Below are 23,159 nucleotides of genomic sequence, written 5' to 3' on the forward strand. Positions count from 1 at the left end.
AAAGGGTTAGTATTCAAAATATAAAGAACTTACACAACTCAACACCAAAAAACCAAATGGTAGAATTACGAAATGGTATAAAGAATAGACATTCTCCAAAGAAGATACACAGATGGCCAAGAGACACATGAAAAGATGCTCAACATCCCTTATCATCAGGGGAATGCAAATCAAAACAATGAAGTATATCACCTTACACTGGTCAGAATGCCTAAAATAAAAAACACAAGAAACAACAAATGTTGGCAAGGATGTGGAGAAAAAGGAACTCTTGTGCACCACTGGTAGGAAAGCAAAACTGGTGTAACTACTGTGGAAGACTGTATGGAGGTTCCTCAAAAAATTAAAAACAGCTACCCTATGATCCTACTGAGTATTTAGCCAAAGAATACAAACGTGCTAATTCGAAGATATCTATATACCCTGTGTTGTTGTGGCATTATTTACAACAGCAAAACTTTGAAGTAGCCCAAATGTCCACTGACTGATGAACGGTAGATAAGGAATATGTGATACACACACACACACACACACACGCGTGCGCGCATGTATGTGTGTGTGTGGGGGGTATATATATATGGTCTGAATATTATTCAGACATTAAAAAAAAGATTTAAATCTTGACAACAACATGAATAGATCTAGAGACTATAATGCTAAGTGAAATAAGCCAGATAAAGACAAATACCATATGATTTCACTCATATGTGTAATTTAAGAAACAAACAAAAGAAAAAAAAAGAGATAAGCCAAAAAACAGACTTTTTATATAGAGAACAGACGGTTATCAGAGGAGAGGTGGGTGTCCTGTCCCTTTCACTGCCAATATTCTAGATTAGCTCCAACTACTTTTTTTTTTTTTTAAGATTTTATTTATTTATTTGACAGAGAGAAACCACAAGTAGATGGAGAGGCAGGCAGAGAGAGAGAGAGGGAAGCAGGCTCCCCGCTGAGCAGAGAGCCCGATGTGGGACTCGATCCCAGGACCCTGAGATCATGACCTGAGCCGAAGGCAGCGGCTTAACCCACTGAGCCACCCAGGCGCCCTAGCTCCAACTACTTTATGAGATGTAACAAAACAGCACATTGATAAGGAGCAATCTTCAACTACTGTTCCACAACTTATACCTGTGTGAACCTAGGTAAATTACTTAACTTCTCCATGCTGCATTTCCTTACTTAACAGCAGTATCTACTTCACATGGTTTTGTGAGGATGAAATAAATTAATAAATATAAAGATTCAGTACAAGTGCCTCATGTATAGTAATCTCTATGTTTCCTAACTATTTTCTCTGCCTCCAATCACTTTTTTCTCTAGCTTACCTAATACTGCCAGACTAATTTTCTTGGAACAATTCCTTTTGTCATCTCACTTTATTAACGTAAAATATAATGACTACTTTCTGAATGATGATCAAGCTTCTAAGTCCCACGTTTATAGTTCTCCATTACCTAGTCCAGCAGTAAGCAAAATATGGCCTACAAGCCAACCATCTGTTTTTATACAAAAACTTTTATTGAAACATAGCTATTCTCATTATTTATCCATTGTTCATGAATGTTTTCTCACATGGATACCAGAGTTGAGCAGTTGTGACACAGCCTATAAGGGCCACAAAACATAAAATGTGTACTCTCTGGACCTTTACAAAAAATATTTGCCAATTGCTAACCTAGTTCAATCTCTAACTATACTATCTGCAAAGTATATTTAGCATGCTTAAAATGGAATTTTTTTTGGGGGGGGGATACTTGCTTGTCTCAAGTTCATTGTTTTATTAATATCTAATAAGTATTTTTTACAGCTTTATTACATGCCACACACTAATCGTAAACAGGGACTCATAAACAGAAGGGGATAAAAAGAAAACCCCTACTTTATAGAGCATTATTTTCTTTTGAAGGGCATTAAACTAAAAATAAGAAAGCATACACATAAGTATGTCATTTGGTGGTAAGTGCTATGAACAAAAACAGAGGTGTCTAGGATGACAGAATGGCAGAAGAGTGGGACGCTAATTTAGATATAATAACTTTCTAATGAGGAAACATTTTTAATAGAGGCTTAGAGAGTGACCCACAGGAATGCTTTGGGGGAAATGCAATCTGGGAACATAGGGAACTCAAACCTAAGAGTGGGTGCCTCCTTAAATTTGCACCCTAGGTGCCACATTTGCTTCTCTCTAGTCCCAAATCCTGCTGCTGGTAACTTATAACTAGAATATATAAAATTCTCCTATGAAATAAAAAGACAATCCAAATTTTTAAATAGGTATAAGACTTGATCAGGCATTTCAAAAAAATGGGAGAGAATATGCATGCTCATCAATAAGCATATAAAGTCACTAAGCAAATTACTCATCAATGAAATGTAAATTAAAATTACAATAGCCCCTCTGGACTATCTATGAGAATGGCTAAAAAATCCAAGTAAATGCAACTTTACTCAGAAGCCAAAACGTGGGAACAACCCAAATGCCCATCATTCAAAGGACAGCTAAATAGTAATATATTCATACAATGGGATAATACATGGCAAAAAAAGAATGAACTTCTTGTAAATCTAATAATGCAGGTGAATGTATTAGTTCTTTTTTTTTTTTTTTTTGAATGTATTAGTTCTTTAAGGCTGTATTAACATACCTGGTGGCTTAGAAAAACAGAGATTTACCCTCTCACAGTTCTGGAGGTCAGAAGTACGAAATCAAGTGTCCTCAGGGTCATGCTTCCCTTTAAAGGTAAGGAAAAATTCTCCTCTAGAACCTAAGGAAAGAGTGTGGCCCTGCCAACAACCTGATTTCATACTTCTGGCCTCCAGAATTGAGAAAATATATTTCTACTGTTTCAAGCCACCAAGTTTGCAGTGATATGTTAATGCAGCCTTAGAAAACTAAGACCAAGAATTTCACAGATATCATAGGGTTCAAAAGCCTCTGCATTAAAAAAAAAGAAAAAAGCCACTGCATGATTCCATTTATTTCAAGATTTATTTGAGAGAAAGCAGAACACACACAAACACACACACACACACACACACACAAGGAGGGGCAGAGACAGAATCTCAAGCATATTCCACACTGAATGCAGAGCTCAACATGGGGCTCAATCCCAGATCATGACCTGACCTGAAATCAAGAATTGGAAGCGTAACCGCCTGAGCCACTCAAATGCCCCTGAAGTTCAACAATAGGCAAATCTCATCCATACTGATAGAATTAGTGGAATAGAGGAGGATCAGTATAGACTGGGAAGGGGCAATTGGGTAAGGATAGTACCTTAGAAACATTCTATATCTTGATCTGGATGGTAGATACCTGAGTAGATAAAAATCTATTCCTTTAAGCTAAAAAATAGTGTATATTCTGTATGATACAATTTTTAAAAAGAAGTAATAGACCACAACACATGGATATGCTATCAAAATAATCATCACAAAAACTTGCTAAATAATGATTGAAGACTTACTAGTTCAGAGCTACCTTTTTTTTTTTTTAAGATTTTATTTATTTATTTGACGGACAGAGATCACAAGTAGGCAGAGAGGCAGACAGAAAGAAGAGGATGCAGGCTCCCTGCTGAGCAGAGAGCCGGATGTGGGGCTCCATCCCAGGACCCTGGGATCATGACCCAAGCCAAAGGCAGAGGCTTTAACCCACTGACCCTCCCAGGTGCCCCCAGTTCAGAGCTATCTTAAGACTTAACCCATAGTAATCAGGCACAGTGAAAGATAATTTCCAAATACTTAGTCTCATCTTTCAATATATGTGTTTGTGTATTTATCTGAAAGAGATAATAGGAAAATAGATCGAAGACAAGTACTCTTCATTATTTAGATTTGACAGCACTGTTTGGACTTAAACAGTTTGGGTGCTGAATACCAAAAGGGGTTATTTATGTTTTGCCATCTTAAATATGTTAAGGATGAAATAAATTAACCTCTGTTAAATGACATGTTAAATGACATAAAAATAAGATATTTTTAAATGAACATGTTCTAGTTTAATACGTATAGATTTTTAATACGAGTTCCCTCAGCAGAGTCTTACAAAATAGAGACACAATCTCATATTGTAGGAACATTCAATGTCAACAGTTTCCACTATTGAGAAGGAGGAAATCTTAGATTCATTTAGTAAAATAGTTAGCTAAACTCCCTTCTGGGGGGAGAAAAGTCCTTCACAGCTACCTTATGCTGAACCTACTCTTTCCTGCTTTGCTAGGAGATAAAAAATGGTATCAGGAGATAATGGCAGAGGATCCATGTAAGCTATGGGTAAGAGAGACAGAGAAGAATGCTAGGAAATCTAAGTAAAGCATATCTTTTTAACTTCAGCAAACATTTACACTTTTCTTCCTCAAGTCAGATTAAAAGCTGAATAGATGACAGTTACAAAATTTTGTGATGAAAATTAGGATTTCAAAATTACAAGCACAATGACATTCCACATCAATGAAGGAAACAAAAAGTTGATTGATTCTATCTACACTTGAATGAGAACCAGAGTAAAAGATCACTAGATACTGAAGGAATGAGAAGCACAGACTTTTACAAAGATAACTCTATTTCTTAAAATTAACTGAATACTGCACATCCTTCCAAAACTATTATTAAGAAAACTTTATTTAACAGGAAATCTTCACTACAAACTTTTTTTTTTTTCCTCTTTAAAAAGCACACTTGAGTCTCCGTGGTGTATTTTCCAGTTTAGAAATTTCAATTTAGAGATCTAAAGGACCCTTTAATTTCTTTTTTTTTTTTAATTTTTTATTTTTTATAAACATATGTTTTTATCCCCAGGAGTACAGGTCTGTGAATCACCAGGTTTACACACTTCACAGCACTCACCAAAGCACATACCCTCCCCAATGTCCATAATCCCACCCTCTTCTCCCAAATCCCCTCCCCCCAGCAACCCTCAGTTTGTTTTGTGAGATTAAGAGTCACTTATGGTTTGTCTCCCTCCCAATCCCATCTTGTTTCATTTATTCTTCTCCTACCCACTTAAGCCCCCATGTTGCATCACCACTTCCTCATATCAGGGAGATGATATGATAGTTGTCTTTCTCTGCTTGACTTATTTCGCTAAGCATGATACGCTCTAGTTCCATCCATGTTGTTGCAAATGGCAAGATTTCATTTCTTTTGATGGCTGCATAGTATTCCATTGTGTATATATACCACATCTTCTTGATCCATTCATCTGTTGATGGACATCTAGCTTAAGAAATTAAAGGGTCCGGACTTCAAGACCCTTTAATTTCTTAAGCTAGAACTCTCCTCACAGCTTTCTCATGGCTCTCATAAAGGGACAACCCTGCCCAAAAGATGAGTGTGATTTTAATATCTGGAGATACAAGAAAGATGTAAGTGTAAGAAAATCACTTCATCTAATATTATCCCCCCAAAAAAACCCCACATTACAAAAAACAAAAACAAAACTATTCCATTACTAAAACAAGAAAAGCCAGCAGTGTCAGATGAATGATAAAGCAACAGGTTAGTCTTCCCCAAAAGGGTTTTAAGAGTTAATTTGATTAGATGCATTTTTCTCTGCTGTTGCCAACTCTATAACCTAATACCCTCTTAAAATACAAATTCATTCCAGCACTTTTGAAATTGAGTAAATGTAGCAATGTGGGTATGGATAAGAATATGGTTACTTACCAAATCTCACTTAAGAACATAATTTTTCCTCACATAAAATGACTTACCTAAAACTTCAATATTAGTATGTAGTATCACAACATTATAGACAGATCAGATACACTTCATTAAAATTTAAAACTTTAGTGCCCTAAAAATAAACAAACTTTAGTATACTATCTATATATTTTAAAGCCACCAGTTTGCTATAAATTATATAACTCACCTAATAAAACCTCACACATGATTTTTGCACGAAAGCATTAGTATGAAAGGTTACCGTAATGTAATAACATTACTGGAGGAATAATGATCCATATTGTTCTCTTTAACACTTTTACATGCAAACATGAAACTGGTTATCACTTAGTACAATGGATACTGGCCATTAGTTTGGTTCATGTTGATTCAACAAAACTATAGCACAGATGTTTGATTTTTTTAAGTTTTGGCTTAGCATATTCTTAGAACTTCTGATACTCAATCTATTGAAGGTATGACTTTAAAGTAACATCTATATTTTTCAAGGTGACACATAAGCACATACTGACACTTAATTTAATTGTAACTTCATCATAAACCTTTATTTAGAAGAACTAATCAGTATATAAACCTAAGTCATAACTAATTATTACAAAACCATAAAATGGAACTGTTGAGGATTATATTACTTTAACTCTCCTCAAAATAAAAACTGTTTTTTTGCACATCTGACACAATAAAAAGCAACTGCAATGTCCTATGGAATAGCAGCACCTGCAGGAAAAGATCCAGTCTAGCAACTGTTGGTACTATCAATTCATTACTTGATTCTCAAACATCAAGGCACTCCTTCCCCTGCCTTCCTGTATACTCAATCGATGAAACTGAAGAAAACAGAGCTCAGAGTGCTCATGCTGAGCTCCCACAACTACACAGCTGAATCCCGTACATCCTCTAAAAATCCTCTCCTTCTGAGAACAGGCTTTAACATGCAATTGTGCAGCACCTTGCTCTGGAGTTCCACAGAAGATAAATCCTCCATGATACACTTAATCTCTAGAAAAGAGCCTATACTTTTAAAGGATACTTACAATTAAATAAGAACTAGATAAGAACACTAACATAAAAAAGAAACTTGTCATGTTTAAACTGCACAAGGAAAAATAGGACCAAGAAAAAAATTACTTATTTCAATCCTTAATGATATTTTACAGGCAAAAATATTTTCAATAAGAATGTAAAATACTGTTCACTCAACAATAATAATCTTCTTAGTGTATTTTTTATGTCAACATGTAAAAATCACCTGAAATGTAATCAATAACTAGAGAAAATAATCCATCTTGTTTTGTCAATATTTTAGTGTGTTTTTAATATTGTAGAAAATTTTGATTTTACAAAAAAATGTTTAAAATTTCTTTGGCATGTTACTGCAGTTAAATATCTGTCAAATAAGGGGGGAAACTCTCTAGTCAGCTGATTATGGTGTGCTGGCAATTTCTCAAACATCTGCTGAAGGTCAGATTTCCACTGCATGGAAGCAATCAATGAACTACACAATTCTCCTAGCACTGAAAGAAGCTCAACAAAGAACACCATTTTACATAAGTAACAAAATATAACCCTAGCTTTGTAATAAACTGTAGCGAAGTCTATCTCTTCCCCCACAGAATTCATACATTTAAAACCTGGTTATAATATTTTATTTGCATTTTACTTTAAAATTATGTTTATCATGTTTATGAAGTATGTATATAAAACCTCATACCTTCCTTTGGTAAAAAAAATTATGTAATCAATTTTTTAATTTCACACTCCAAAAAGTGCTATTTATCTAAATGAAATTTTAAGGATAATTTAAATGTAATGATAAGTATTTATCATTACATTTATGTATGTATATACATTATGTATACAAGTATGAAAATATAATAGCAGGCCACTTATTTCAGTAGAATGATTCATTTTGCAACTAATTCACATTAAGATGACTGAGTTTATAAAAAGTTATACTGTTAAAACTTGTCATTCAGATTTTTCTATGATCAGAGAGACTGATGTCACTTACTTTCAAAAAAATTTTTGATCCAAATCACTTTGAACATATTCCATACTCTACAACTATGGAAACTTGATCAATGTTTAAACAAGTAACGAAACACAAGAGGATACCAAAGAATTATAATATTATAAGAAGCACTGTCAACGTACAGATCTATATGAGGTACTGCTTTATTGGATCTTCTATTTTTTAAGAACATAAATATTAAAGCTTGGGGGTACCTGGGTGGCTGAGTCAGTTAAATGTCTGCCCTCAGGTCAAGTCATGATCTCAGGATCCTGGGTTCGAGCCCCACTTTTAGCTTCCTGCTCAGTGGGGAGGAGTCTGCTTCTCCCGCTCTCTCTGCTACTCCTCCCTGCTAATGTGCTCTCTTTTCCCCTAAGTAAATAAATAAAATCTTTAAAAATATATATTAAAGCTAAAATTAAAAGTTAAAGTACTTTTCTTTTCACGTTATTACTCTATGTTAAACACTCAAATTGGTGTCAAAGTTTACATTGTAGCTATAAAATGATGAAATATTTTTAAACATAAGAATGTGCCCTTTTATATGAGCCTATCCAATTACGAAAGGAGTTTTCAGTCTTAGATTAAAACATTTTGCCAAAGGACTCTAAGAAAATTAGTGAGCAAAACATAAATGATCAAGTGACTATATGAAGCTTTTGTTTTTAGAAGTTTAACGTTAGTAGTTTTAAGTAAAACAGAAATCTCTTCTCATTTAAAAATATGTTAAAGCTACTAGGAAGTAGATGAATCATAAAACCGTGCTTATGATTATGCTATATACTAATAAGGAACTATATTGTAGATACAAATTACAAAACAGTGCAAAATAGAGAACTTTTTTTTTTTTTTTTTTTAAGAGAGAGAGAGCATGTGAGGGAATGACAGAGAGAGAATGCCAAGCAGGCTCCCAGCTCAGCTGCAAGCAAGGCTCAATCTCACAACCCTAAGATCATTACCTGAGCTGAAATCAAGAGTCTGATGCTTAACCAACTGAGCCACATGGGAGCCTCAGAGAATACTTTTAGTGAGACTACTGTTAAGGAAAGTTGGGCCCTTACAAATCCAATCCCAGCAAAACAACTGGATTAAGACAGATGTGGTCAAGTAAGAACTACATCATCTTCCTAATACAGTAAGTTTTTGTTTTACAATGAACTCAACTGGATTATAATTTTGCTCTAATAAACTTTTTTTTCTTTCATATAGGATTATAATTTAATTCTAAGAAAAACTAATATTGGATCTGTGCTAAATATTTTCCAAGAATATTATCATCATAAAAAGATAAGTTCCTAAGTGATGCTGATGGTACTGCACTAAGGATCACACTTAGAAAATTGCCATACTAGAGGGTATCTGTAACATGCATCCTGACAAAATATCTATTCTGACACACAGTTTTCAAATTAATCTACTTTTATAGCACTTAAAAAGCACTAAACAGTTTTTCAACAATCTTTCATGGCTTCCCACTGTGAAGAGCATAACATCTAAATTTATTAAGACTAGTACTGAAGGTATTAGAAGAAATAAAGCCATTAAACTATTCATTTTATTTTTCTTTGATGGGTAAAAGGAAAGTCTGTCTACATTTTTTAAGAAGATGTTATTTATTTATTTGAAAGAGAGGGAAAGAAAAAGAGCATGAGAGGGGAGAAGGTCAGAGGGAGAAGCAGACTCCCCAAGGAGCTGGGAGCCCAACAAGGGACTCAATCCTAGAACTCCAGGATCATGACCTGAGCTGACGGCAGTCGCTTAAACAATAGAGCCACCGAGGCATCCTGTCTAAATATTTTTTAAATCCATGCTAAAATCACTCAGTATTTTTCATGTACTTATGTATTAGGCACTGCCAGGAGTGGAGTTATAAACAGTAAAAGCTACCTCTAACTAAAGGACGTATATGTAAACAAATAATCAAAATACCATGTACAAGTTTCTGCTTTCTGTATAATTCATATCACCATCTCTGTAGCAATTAAAAAGGTAGATAAAATACATTTCAAGTTTGTGTTAAAGTTGATTGCTAATGCTAACAAGGTAGAGAGGATTACTGAGCCAAGAACCTGAAGAGGTAAAAAACCCATAAATAGATAGAGCACTGTCAGCTACTCTTGCCCGGAAGTTCAAAGTCCAAGCAATACAACAAGTTGCAGACTCACATGGTGGTCTCCCTAAGGCCACCTCTAACAAAGTCCATTATGTAGAGTCCACCAAAGGTAAGAACCATGGTAACTCCCCTAACTGGATCAGAACTCTGAAGGCTACATCCTGGGAGCAAGAGTGACCCAGAATTAAAACGCTTCTTGCATGGTCTAAAGCCTACTTTTTAGTAATAAAGACGGTCAGAAAATCTCAAATGACACTTAGAACAAGATGGTGAGAAAATCTTTTAGTAATAAAGACAGTCAGAAAATCTCAAATGACACTTAGAATAAAACATTTAACTGGACTGCTGTCACCAGGTACCCGGGTGAATCAAATACAAATTCACTACGAAAAAGATAGTATCATCCTAGACATTAAGTTATTCCTACAACTCATTTTTCAAATAAGGAGCCCAGCACACAAACAAAACCAAGCACATGAGAAGGCAACATGAAGAAAAAACCAGCAGAATCAAATGAACACCAAAAATTATTTAAAGTATTCCTGTGAAAACAAATGCCAACAAATGTACTACATATCAAAATTTGTAGAATGTAGCTAGTGAACCGCTAAAAAAGGAAAATTTAAAGACTTAAATGCACATATTAAAAAAGAAGAAAGGCTGAGAAATAACAAGACTCCATCATAAGAAATTAGAAAGAATCACAAAATAGGCATTCTATGAAAGAAGGAAAATAAAGATCAGGGTAGAAATTTGTGAAGTATAAAACAAACACCCTCTAAAGAAGATTGACAAAACCAAAATGTGCATTTTTGAAAAGATTAGTGAAATTGATACACCTCTGGTGAGATTAATGGGGGGAAAAAGTTAGACACTATAGAATGCAAAAAGATGCTATCAAAGTGGCAGACCTTTACTGTTTAGACATAAACTCTGATGGCAAAACTAGAGAGCAAAGTAAGAAAAATCTATTGCCATGAAAATCAGGATGGCATTTACTTCCAGGTAGAAGAAAAGAGATGTGATGACTCTGAGAGGAACTGGTGAAGCTTTTGAATACTGGCAATGTTCTATTCCTTGATCTGGAGGGTAGTTACACAGGCATTTGCTTTACATAATTAAGCTATACAATCTCTACTTTATAACACTTTTCTGTATGACATATATTGTTGGGAATTGAACCATGTCCACCAGAATTCCTGATGTTGAAGCTCTAACCTCCAATGTGATCATATTCAGAGACAGGACCTTTAAGGAGATAATTAAATGAGGTCATATGGGTGGGGCCCTAATCCCACAAGTTGATGTCCTCAAAAGAGGAAGAGACTAAAGATCCCTTCACACTCACCATCAGTACAGAGGAAAAGCAATGTGAAGACACTGCAAGAAGGTATACATCTGTAACCTAGGAAGAGAGTCCACACCAGAAACCAATCTTGACAACACCACGATCTTGGACTTTTTGACCTCCAGAACTATGAGAAAAGAAATCTTTGTTGTTTAAGCCACCCTATGGTATTTTGTTATGGCAGCCCTAGCAGATCAATATAGTTATGTTCTATATTTTAAAAGGTAAAAAAAAATAGAAGGTGACAGGTCTCAAAATAAAAATTTAATGAAATTTTGGGTACCATGGAGGAAGTAGAAGCCATTTATTATAAAACTATTTTAGGGGTGCCTGGGTGGCTCAGACGGTTAAGCATCTGCTTTCAGCTCAGGTCATGATCCCAGAGTCCTGAGATCAAGTCTGAGTCGGAACAGGGAGCCTACTTCTTCCTCTCCCTCCTCCGTCTGCTGCTCCCCATGCTTGTGCTATCTCTCTCTAATAAATAAATAAAATGTTGAAAATTTTTTAAAAAGTTAAAAAATTGGGGCGCCTGGGTGGCTCAGTGGGTTGGGGCCTCTGTCTTCGGCTCAGGTCATGATCCCAGGGTTCTGGGATCGAGCCCCACATCCGGCTCTCTGCTCAGTGGGGAGCCTGCTTCCTCCTCTCTCTCTGCCTGCCTCTCTGACTACTTGTGCTTTCTATCAAATAAATAAATAAATAATATTAAAAAAAAAAAAAAGTTAAAAAATTAAATTATTTTAACTGCAACAAAAATGTTAAAAGAACACATGCTAATTGCCCACCCTAACATAGCAACTAATAGATTTATTTTACCCGTTTCACACTTTTCTTACATTTCCTCTACCTGAAATATTTTTCATTCAGTCTAACCCCTTTTCTCCAGTTGACCTAGTCAAATATGATTAAATGCTGTACCCAACTCTTACACTACATGGAGAGCAGCCAAACAATGGTATGTCCCCTGAATGTGATTATCATGAAAAGAAACAGTGAAACTTGGGGAGGTAATTAAAATATTGGTCATTAAAAAATAGTAAAAAAATCTAAGGTCTTGCTATTGCATACTAAAATGAGGCAGTTTAGTGCAAAGGTATTCTTGTCCTTTTTTGGTCATAAGATAGATACAACATGAAAGCTGTCATTTTAGCCATTTTTAAGTTTATAATTCAGTGGCATTACTTTCACACTGTTGTGTGACCATCATTATTGTCTTTTTTCAAGACTTCTTTACCAAACAAACTCCTTTCTTTCTTTCTTTCTTTGAGTGAGAGAGAGAAAGAGAGAAAGAGAGAGCACAAATGGGATAAAGGGCAGAGAGAGAAAGCAGATTCCCTGCTGAGCAAGGAATCTGATGTGGGACTCAATGCTGGGATTCAGGATCATGATCTGAGCCAAAGGCAGATTTTTAACAGACTGAGCCACCCAGGTACCCCATAACAAACTATTTATAAGCAGTAACTCCCCATTCTGCTCTCCCCTCAACCCCAGGTAATCTCTAATATACCTTCTGTTTCTATGAATTTGCTTATTCTAAATATTTCAAATAAGTAGGATCATACAGTATTTGTCCCTTTGGATATAGCTTAGTTCACTTAGCATATTTTTAAGGTTCATTCATGTTATAGTAGGTATCAGAATATCATCCCTTTTCATGGCTTTGTAATATCCTATTGAATTTATTACCACATTTTATTTATCCACCTACCTTTTGTTGGGTATTTAGGTTGTTTCTGCCTTCTAGCTATTGTAAATAATACTGCAATGAAGAGGGGCATACAAGGATCCGTTTGATCCGAGCATTCAATTCTCTGAGATATACCTAGGAGTGGAATTGCTTAGTCATGCAGTAATTCGGTTTAGCTTTTTGAGGAACCACCAAACAGTTTTCTATATGGGCTATACAATTTTTTACATATCTATCAACAATGTATGAAAGTTCCAATTTTTCCACATCCTCACCAACACATGTCATTTTATGGTTTTTTGGTTTGTCTTATATGTGGTTTTTCTTGCTTTTTAAAAGTTATAACCGGGTGCCTGGGTGGCTCAGTGGGTTAAGCCGCTACTTTCGGCTCAGGTCATGATCTCAGGGTCCTGGGATCGAGTCCCGCATCGGGCTCTCTGCTCAGCAGAGAGACTGCTTCCCTTCCTCTCTCTCTGCCTGCCTCTCTGCCTACTTGTGATCTCTCTCTGTCAAATAAATAAAATATTTTTTTAAAAAATTAAGAAAAAATAAATAAAAGTTATAACCATCATAATAAGGGTGAAGTAATAGTACATGGTGGTTTTAATTTGCATTTCTCTAATGACTGAAGATAATCGAGGACTTTTTCATATGCTTATTGCTATTACTATATCATATTCTTTAGAGAAACTTATTTAAGTCTTTTCCCATTTTTATTTTATTTTTATTTAAAGATTTATTTTTTATTTACTTATTTGTCAGAGAGAGAGAGAGAGAGAGAGAGAGTGTGTGTGTGTGTGTGTGTGTGTGTGTGTGCGTGCGCACACTGAGCAAGCAGTCTGATATGGGACTTGATCCCTGCACCCTGGGATCAAGACCTGAGCCAAAGGCAGATACTTAACTGACTGAGCCACCCAGGTGTCGCCCTTTTTCCCATCTGTTATTGAGTTTTAGAAATTCTTTGGGTATACTGGGTACTAAACCATTATCAGATATATGATCATGTATACTTTTGAAATGAAGAACACAACATTTCTCATATAAAATACTTTATCTATAAAGGTAAGTGTCATTTTAAAGTGGCTCGGGGCACGTGGGTGTCTCTGTCAGTTGGGTGGCTGCCTTCGGCTCAGGTAATGATCCCAGAGTCCTAGGATCGAGCCCCACATTGGGCTCCCTGCTCAGTGCAGAGCCTGCTTCTCCCTCTCCCTCTGCCTGCCCCTCTGCCTACTTGTGCTCTCTCTCTCTGTGTGTGTCAAATAAATAAATAAATAAATAAATCTTTAAAAAAAATTTTTTTTCAAAAAAAAAAAAAAAAAAGTGGCTTGCTCGGATTTTTCTAAGTGACTAATGAGATAAGAGAAAATATTAGTCTCTGCCTCTGGTCCCTGGCAAAGAACTATCAAAACCTTGTCATTTCCTAGGTGATAAAAAAACAAGGAGCATCTCTTGTTCTCGTATTTGTCTTTGACTATATCCCTAACACAGTTCTCCTAAAACCCTTTTAAATTCCTAAATGATAAGTGCACTAGGAACATCTTTTGTTCTATTAAGGTGACTCTGAGTAGGCTCCTAGATAGATGGAGACTGGCAAACAGAAAATCCAAGCCGGGGTAGAAGCTTGAAATTTTCAGCCCCACCCATCTTCCTCCAGATATGGGAGAGGAGCTAGAAATGAAGTTAATAATTGGTCATGCCTATATGAGGAAGCTTCCATAAAATCCCAACAGTACAGTGTTCAGAGAGGTTTTGGTTGGTAAATACATCCACATCGGGAGGGCAATGAACCTCCATCATGAGGATGAAAGCTCCTTTAGATGGGACTCTCCTACACTTCAGCTTATGCATCTCTTCTCCTGGCTATAAAGTTAAGTAAATATCCCTGAGTTCTGTGAGCAGCTCTAGCAAATTAATCAACCTAAAAGAGGGAAAAGGTCATGAGAACTCTAATTTGTGGCTGCAATTTATAAGAAATATATATTTGGTTATATATATTTGGTCTTCATCCATAGTTCCCCAAAACAGTTTGAAGCCATAAAGATGAAATGATTATCTTGTTATAATAGGTGATTTGGGATCCCACCAGAAGGGGGGCTGGTTGCCAGGAGGATCAACCATGTGATTAGAGGGTTGGACCTTTCAATTCTACCCTCTAAACCTTCAGGGAAGGAAGAGGGGCAGAAGTTGAATCAGCCTATGACCAATGACTTTTTGTCTATCATCACTATGAAGCACACATAAAAACCCAAGAAGGCAGCTTTCTTGTGTGTGTGTGTGTGTGTGTGTGTGTGTGTGTGTGTGTCTATTCTAGACTTGGGAAACCAGAACATTTTCATGTACCACTGAGCCAGCTCCCAAGTTCCACGAGGACAGAAGCTCCTTTGTTAGGATCTTAGCCGATATATCTCTTCATCTGGTTGTTGATTTGTATCCTTTATCATATCCTTTAATAAACTGATATATGTTTAAATGTTTCTCTGAATTTTGTGAGCTGCTCTAGCAAATTAAACCCAAGGAGGAGATAGTTGGACTCTCCAATCTGTAGTTGGCCCGTTAGAAGCACACTAACAGCCTGGTGTTTGTAACTGGCACCTAAAATGGGGGATGGAGGAGTAATCTTAAGGAATGAATGCTTAACCTGTGGAATCTGATTTTATCTTGAGTAGAAAGTGTCAGATTGAATTGAATTTCAGTCATCCCATGGGTGTCCAAGAACTGCTTGGTGTTATGTGTAGCAGGACTAGCCCCTCTCACTGAAATTGGATCTGGGAACCTTAAAAGAGTTGCCAAGTCAGACACATAAAAGATTATGTTCAAGGGGCACCTGGGTGGCTCAGTCGTGAAAGCATCCAACTTGTGATCTTGGTTCAGGTCATGATCTCAGGGTCTGGGATCAAGTCCTGTGTTGGGCTCCACACAAAACCTGGAGTCTGCTTGTCTCTTCCCTGCTTGTGCTTTCTCTCTCTCAAATAAATAAGTAAATAAAATTTTTTTTAAAAAATGAAGATTATGTTCAAGAAGTGGGTCTGGGAACCCTAAAAGAGTAGACAAGTCAGACAGATAAAAGATTATGTTTAAATAAATTATACACTTAACCCCTGAACAACACAGCAGTTAGGGTATGAAACCCCACACAGTTGAAAATCCACATATAACTTTCGATTCCCCCAAAACTTTACTGATAGTCTACTATTGATCAGAAGTCTTACCAATAACATAAACACTTGATTAACACATAGTCTGTACATTATATGTATTACATTCTGTATTCCTACAATAAAGTAAGCTAGAACGAAGACAATGTTAAGTAAATCAACAGGAAGGGAAAAAAACATTTATAATACTGTTCTTTATAAAAAAAATCCAAATATATGTGCACTTGCACAGTTCAAACCCATGTTAAGGACTGTGTATTGATTTACAAACAAAAATCACTTCTCAACCCTTCAACAAAACATTTAAAAAGGTTTACCATTATATTCCATTCTAAAAGACCAAATTAATTATTGAAGAGGTTAAGAGAATTATTTTTAAAAAAAAGAAATGAGGAAAATACATTGGTAAGATTAATATGCACTAAAACACCTAAGAATGACATAATTAATTTACTGTTTCAGAAGCAGCACCACTATGAAAAATAAGATGTCCCAGCCTATAGCTCTAAGAGGCTTTTCCCAAAGTACCACAAGCTCTGGTTGTATACCCAATATCCATCCACCCTGCTTTCTTTCCAAAAGCACACAAATTCTGTTAGGGGCAATACAGGTCAATTCTAAATTTTTCAGCCTCCTAGAAATAGCCATGTGACACAATTCAGGATAATAAGACATAAATGTATTAAGATTTGAGGTAACTTGAGCTGAGGTTTCTTAGAAAGATCTTTAACTAGGGACAAACACAGATGATATGAACCTTTTTGCCCTTTTCCACTTTGTCCTCCTTTCTGTTTGGAGCTATACCAGGCAAGGCAATAGCATCACCTATGTTGTAACTGACCCTGAGGAAAAGATTGAGAGAACTACTCTACCTTCAAAAGCAACATCCTTAAGTGACCACATCAACCCTGTAATGTCTACTTCTAGGTTTCTTGTTTAACAGGGACAACTAAGTACCTGTTTTGTTTAACCACTGTTACTTGGAATTACGGTTAAGTGAAACCAAACTCAATCTCTAACTAAAATTACCTCTAAAAACTCTCCAAGAATAGATATATCTGTACAACCCCCCTACCATAATAAATGGCATATATATATATATATATATATATATATATATATATATATATGGGTATGAAAGCTTTAAAAGATCAGATGCAAGTTCTTTTTTTTCCTTTTTTTTTTTTCTTAAGACTTTCTTTATTTGAGAGAGAGAGAGAGACAGAGAGCAGGTAGAGGAACAGAGGGGGAGGGAGAGAGAGAATCCTAAGCAGACTTTGCATTGAGCACAGAGCCCAACTCCCACCATCCTGAGATCATGACCTGAGAAGAAATCAAGAGTCAGACACCTAACTGAGTGAGCCACCCAGGTGCCCTCATAAGCAAGTTCTAATACACAAACATAGAAGCCATAAGGCTAGCTACAAATTGTAGAGCTCTCAATTATACCTCAAAACAGAAATACACAGACTCTGAGTACCTAAGAAAATGCCTTCTACAACACCATCAGCATCTCTACTGATTAAATATTAATTATTGAGGAATTTAACATAAAAATTTGTTAATTAATTAATTAGTTAATTTTCATGGTTATCATAAAACTAACTGCATGCTTTTCTTACACTAAGAAACTTGATTAAGAAAAGGTGATGCTTTCAGTAACTGACCTGGGCTCTTATTTGGTTATCAACCAACCAGAGGCTACAAACACAATAAAAATAATTTATTTTTCTACATATAAAGATCTTAAGTAAGAGTTTAATTTTGCTATGTATGTGGAATTCAAAAAACAACAAGGTGACAGTAGACACAGTAATTCAATTGTATCATCCACAATCATGATGGATAACTGAAACAAACCCCAAACTCAAACTCTACTGGAAGCAAGGCAGGTAACATAAATTAAGTGAATTCTAAAATAAGGAAAAGGAACTAACAATCTAAAGAAGGTATGCCTTGACTAAAGCAGGAAACTCTGCAGCTTCAGCTAACTGCTGAAATGACAATTTCAGACATAATGTTACTAGAATGTACAATTTATTAAGAGAACCCCTAGATTCAAGTTTTTATGTTAAATTCCTCAATATTTAACTTGACATTTAAACCAGTAAAACACTTCTACAAACCACTAATTCGCAACCTTGGAGCTAATGTATATTAAGTACTTTTTATGTACATTTTATAAAAACTTTAATGGCAAAAACCTAAAAATGTAATGAACCAACTTTTGCTTTGAGCCAAGATGAATTAACAGGGTCTTATTTATCATCCTGTCTGAAACTACTAAAAATCCAGAGAAAAAAATGGATAATAATTTTGCAGATAGTGAACGTAAGGCAACAAAAGATAATGAAATCTCAAATATGGGACACAGGTTAGGTAACCTTTCCAGTTATAGCAATTTATCTACTGGAGAGAGTTACAAACCTTCATACAAAGGAGGAGGAAACCATATGGAGCCTAAGAGTTTGTCTAAGTTGAGGCAGGCCAAGGTATAAGAGCTGTAAAACACACCACCAGGGAGGAAAAAGCCACCAAGAGAAAGATCACCAGAGAAGCACCCTAAGCTAAATAAGGTCTGACAGCCCATGTTTAATTAAAAAATTAAACAAAGGTAGAAGAAAACAAAAAAACTAAGAGGATTAGAGAGGGGAATTCCCAAAGCTCATATGAGCCTGGTGTATTTCCTCTTCCCAATAGTAAGAGTGATTAGCCCTAGACTAAAAGCTATTCTGTTTATAACTAAAAAAACCTTGAAAACAAGACCCCAAAGATCAAACTGTTTCTAAGTAACTTAACTTCATCCCAGGAAAAAACCTCCAAAATATTTATAGGACTACAAAAAAGTCCAGTACATGACAAGGTAATATTTACAAAGTCTGGCATTCAATTAAAAATTACCAGCCATTGGGACACCTGGGTGGCTCAGTGGGTTAAAACCTCTCCCTTCGGCTCAGGTCATGATCTCGGGGTCCTGGGATCGAGCCCCGCATCGGGCTCTCTGCTCCGCAGGGAGCCTGCTTCCTCCTGCCTCTCTGCCTACTTGTGATCTCTCTCTGTCAAATAAATAAATAAAATCTTAAAAAAAAAAAAATTACCAGCCATTAGGGTGCCTGGGTGGATCAGTGGGTTAAAGCCTCTGCCTTCGGCTCAGGTCATTATCTCAGGGTCCTGGGATCGAACCTCACGTCGGGCTCTCTGCTCAGCAGGGAGCCTGTTTCCCTTCCCCTCTCTCTCTCTCTCTCTCTCTCTCTGCCTGCCTCTCTGCCTATTTGTGATCTCTGTCTGTCAAATAAATAAATAAAATCTTAAAAAAAAATAAATAAACACCTCACACTTGACATATCTAAAGATCAGATTTAGTATCCTCACTACGACCATGAAATCTGCTGCTCCACCATCAATGCCATTTGAGGAAATGGCAACTCCATCTTTCCAATTGCTGGAGCCCAAAACTTTAGAGCTTGTCTGTAAATCTTTCTCTCACATCAGAAACAGTTTAGCAACCCATTCTATCAATTCTGTGTTTAAAATAAATGTGAATTTGAGTATTTCTCACTATCCTTATCACTGCTAATGACCATTGTCCAAAGCTACCATAATTTCGTACAACTGGAACATTTCAAGTGCCTAATTGCTCTCCTGCTCTGTTCTTGCCAGATACTTCAGTATACTCTCAACAAAGCAGGCAGTGATCCTTTTGAAACCAAGTCACTTATGCCTTCCTATCTCACCCAGAGAAAAGGCTATAATCCTTACAAAAACCTATATGGACTTTCAAAAAGTGCCTTCTTACCACCCTGTTACCCTTCTGGTCTTACTTCCTCCAACTTTCTCACTTTCACTCCTTTCTAGACATATTATCTTCACTGCTCCTCAAATATGTTTGGCCACTTCCCATTCAGGTACTATGTACTTGCTCTTCTTCAAGCCTAAAATACTCTTACTCTAGATATCTGTATAGCTAGTCCCTTGTTTCCTTCAAGTCTTCACTCAAAAGTCACCTTCTCATAGAGACATTCCCTGGCTATCTTAACTAAAATGTCACCTCCACCTTCCTCAATTTCCATGCTTTATTCCCCTTTCAATTACTTGTCCATCTTACATACTGCTTATCATACTTATTAATCATCTTTAGTTTGTATCTCTCCTACTGTAAACTAATTTCCATAACGGCAACATTTTGTTCTCTTTTTAACTACTGTAAACCCCTGCCCCATGATATGTATAGGCATACAATACAACCCCTGATATGTATAAGGCATGCAATAAGTATTTGTTTAATGCATTTTAACTCTAGAATCTATCCCCGTACTTCAATTTTTGAACTGCTATCCAACACCTGTCAGAGATGAGCAGACAAGTGATATTCAAAGAAAATAGAACAGAAAATGGTCTTCAATTATGAGATAAATTATTCAACCCTATTACTACATATTCAAAACTATCATTTTATAAAGCTGGATCTCTAAATCACTTTTTTTCTTCTCTAAGAAATAATATAGTAAGTTATGGTGTAATGTTTTGTCTGTGGCTTTTACTGAGAATTATTATTTTTTAAAAGCCATATGAAGAATACCTCCACATAAAAGACAAAATCATTATAAATGACTCCATTCGTTATGGCATTACACACTATTTAAAAGAAAATAACTTTTATTTTTTAACTCTTTAGAGTCTGGAAAATCATTCTTTCAAAATTTGTTCATTATTAGCTAATAAAAATTTCTAGCCTAAAATATATTCCTGACTCTTTCTCACTGTCTCTACACATGTAACAAATTTTCAGTGTTAAACTAAACACCTAATTACCTCTAGCTCATATATCTAAGTTTTGGAATATATTTATATTGAGCCCATATGCGTTTACATGGATTTTTTTAAATGTCCTATTTGTAAATCTTACTGATAGTTATCTTTAATAAGAGCAATCTCAAAATCTTTTGTTCAGGTAAGTAATTGACAAATATACTGTGTAATCCTTTAATGCTACCACATACATGAAAACAAAAAAAATTATAAAAAATTATTTATAGGTCATGAAAATTACTTCACTGATATATATTATCAGTGATATATATAATATATATTATAATACTGTATAACAGTATTAATAAATTATAAAATTGTAATACTGTAATACAATATAGTTATACTGCTAGTCCCTAATCTATTTTTTTTTTAAAGATTTTATTTATTTATTTGAGAGAGAGAGACATTGAGAGAGAGCATGAGCGAGGAGAAGGTCAGAGGGAGAAGCAGACTCCCCATAGAGCTGGGAGCCCGATGCGGGACTCGATCCTGGGACTCCGGGATCACGACCTGAGCTGAAAGCAGTCGTCCAACCAACTGAGCCACCCAGGCGTCCCCCTAATCTATTTTTTAAAGTAATTTGACATTACTTTATTTCTCTAGCAACTACAAGGATGATGGTATTCCTATTAACTAGAAATAAGCAAGGGAGGGGCACCTGGGTGGTTCAGTGGGTTACAGCCTCTGCCTTTGGCTCAGGTCATGATCCCAGGGTCCTGGGATTAAGCCCCGCACTGGGCTCTCTGCTCTGCAGGAAGCCTGCTTCTCCGTGCCTCTCTCTCTGTCTGCCTGCTTCTCGGCCTACTTGTGATCTCTGTCTGTCAAATAAATAAATTAAATCTTAAAAAAAAAAAGAAGAAGAAAGAAAGAAAGAAAGAAAGAGCGAGCAAGGGAATGAAATGCAATGACTTTACCTCAGGTGACAATGATATATAAAAGCAACCTTAATTCACAAGGTACAAACAAAGAGAAAGGTGAGCATGTTATAGAGAAAGGATCAGAATTATTAAGATCTTAAAGATCATCTACTGCTAATAAAGGGAGTAGTATTCACACCAATAATAAAGTATAAACAGATAATTACAAATAATCATGCGATCATTCAGACTTTTATAAGACCTTCTAAGATTCTAATTACATTCTTTTCCTGCAGAAGTTCCTACTTATTAGAGTTAAAATGCATTCTATGAGCGTCTACCAAATAGCAGATACCACTTTTACAGTTTCTATGATCTATCACTCAGTAACCCAGTGACCAACTAAATCTCAGAATAGAACCACTAGATAGTTGCCACTCTGTGGCATGGAAAAAGTATACTCTGAAATCCCAGAACCTGGGTTCTAATACAGCTGTCACACTTACAATACGTATGACTTTGAGCAATTTCCTGAACTTCTATATCCTCAGTTGCCACATTTGTAAAATGGACGTAACAGCAGTAATTGACCCATTAAAAGTTAGTGTGAGGATGAAATAAGTTAATAGATGTAAAGTGTTTAATGTTTAGAAAATGCCTGCCACATCTCTAAAGTGAAAATAACAATAATAATTAACTTATAAAGTTAATACAAGAATGAAATAAATCAACAGATGTAAAGTGCGTAACATTAAGATAATGCCTGGCACATACCAAGGGTGTCTATGTTAAGTGGAAACTAATATCACCACTATGAACCAACCATTCCTCCCTTCCTCCTGCCTTCGATTTTTAAGTCCTTCTCTCAATCATCTCATTTTGCATTCTCTCCTATCTCTGAAGTTCCACTTAAAAGCTCTCTTTCAGTTTTCCTTTTGCAAGCATCACCCAATTTTCAATAAAATCACATAGTAGCCAGCTACCAGTTCAGAAAGTTAGCTCCAGTGTAAGGTGGCAGTAGGAAAACACCTGACTTTTATCCCTTTTGTACTATTACTTGTACTGACTCTCTTCCTTTGTTTTTATTCCCATTGTTTTAACCTCTTTGTTCTTTGTCCTCAGTTATGTTATTGATTTAGTCACTTTTAATATATAGGTGTTATTCTGCTTCTCTCATTTCTTCCTCTTCTCCTTTAAGCACAGGAGAAGTGAGTGAATAAATTTACCCACATTTTACATATTCAAGAATATTCGCCTAGCACCCATTATTTGTTAAGCACTGTTTTGGGCATTAGACCTAGGATGATATACATAGACAATGATGACTGGTCAAGGTAACTGGTGAGATCACCAATAAAAAATACTTGAGTAAAATAATGTAGACAAGCAACCAAAAAAATTGTCCAAGATTCAGGGAGACTGATCTATTAGAAAGTCAGGTTTTCTCATTATATGCTAAATATCGTCATGAACACATACAGAAACAAGAGTGTC

The 23,159-nt window shown here is 35.8% G+C and overlaps 1 protein-coding gene across 4 annotated transcripts in view; it reads right to left on the reverse strand.

The window, feature by feature from the left end:
* The window catches only part of JMJD1C (jumonji domain containing 1C), a 320,851-nt gene that overhangs the window by 216,732 nt on the left and 80,960 nt on the right, over positions 1-23,159 (reverse strand). The gene's annotated exons all lie outside the window — the stretch shown is intronic.

Source organism: Mustela erminea, chromosome 14 (assembly GCF_009829155.1).
Source record: "Mustela erminea isolate mMusErm1 chromosome 14, mMusErm1.Pri, whole genome shotgun sequence".
Classification (NCBI taxonomy): Eukaryota; Metazoa; Chordata; class Mammalia; order Carnivora; family Mustelidae; genus Mustela; species Mustela erminea.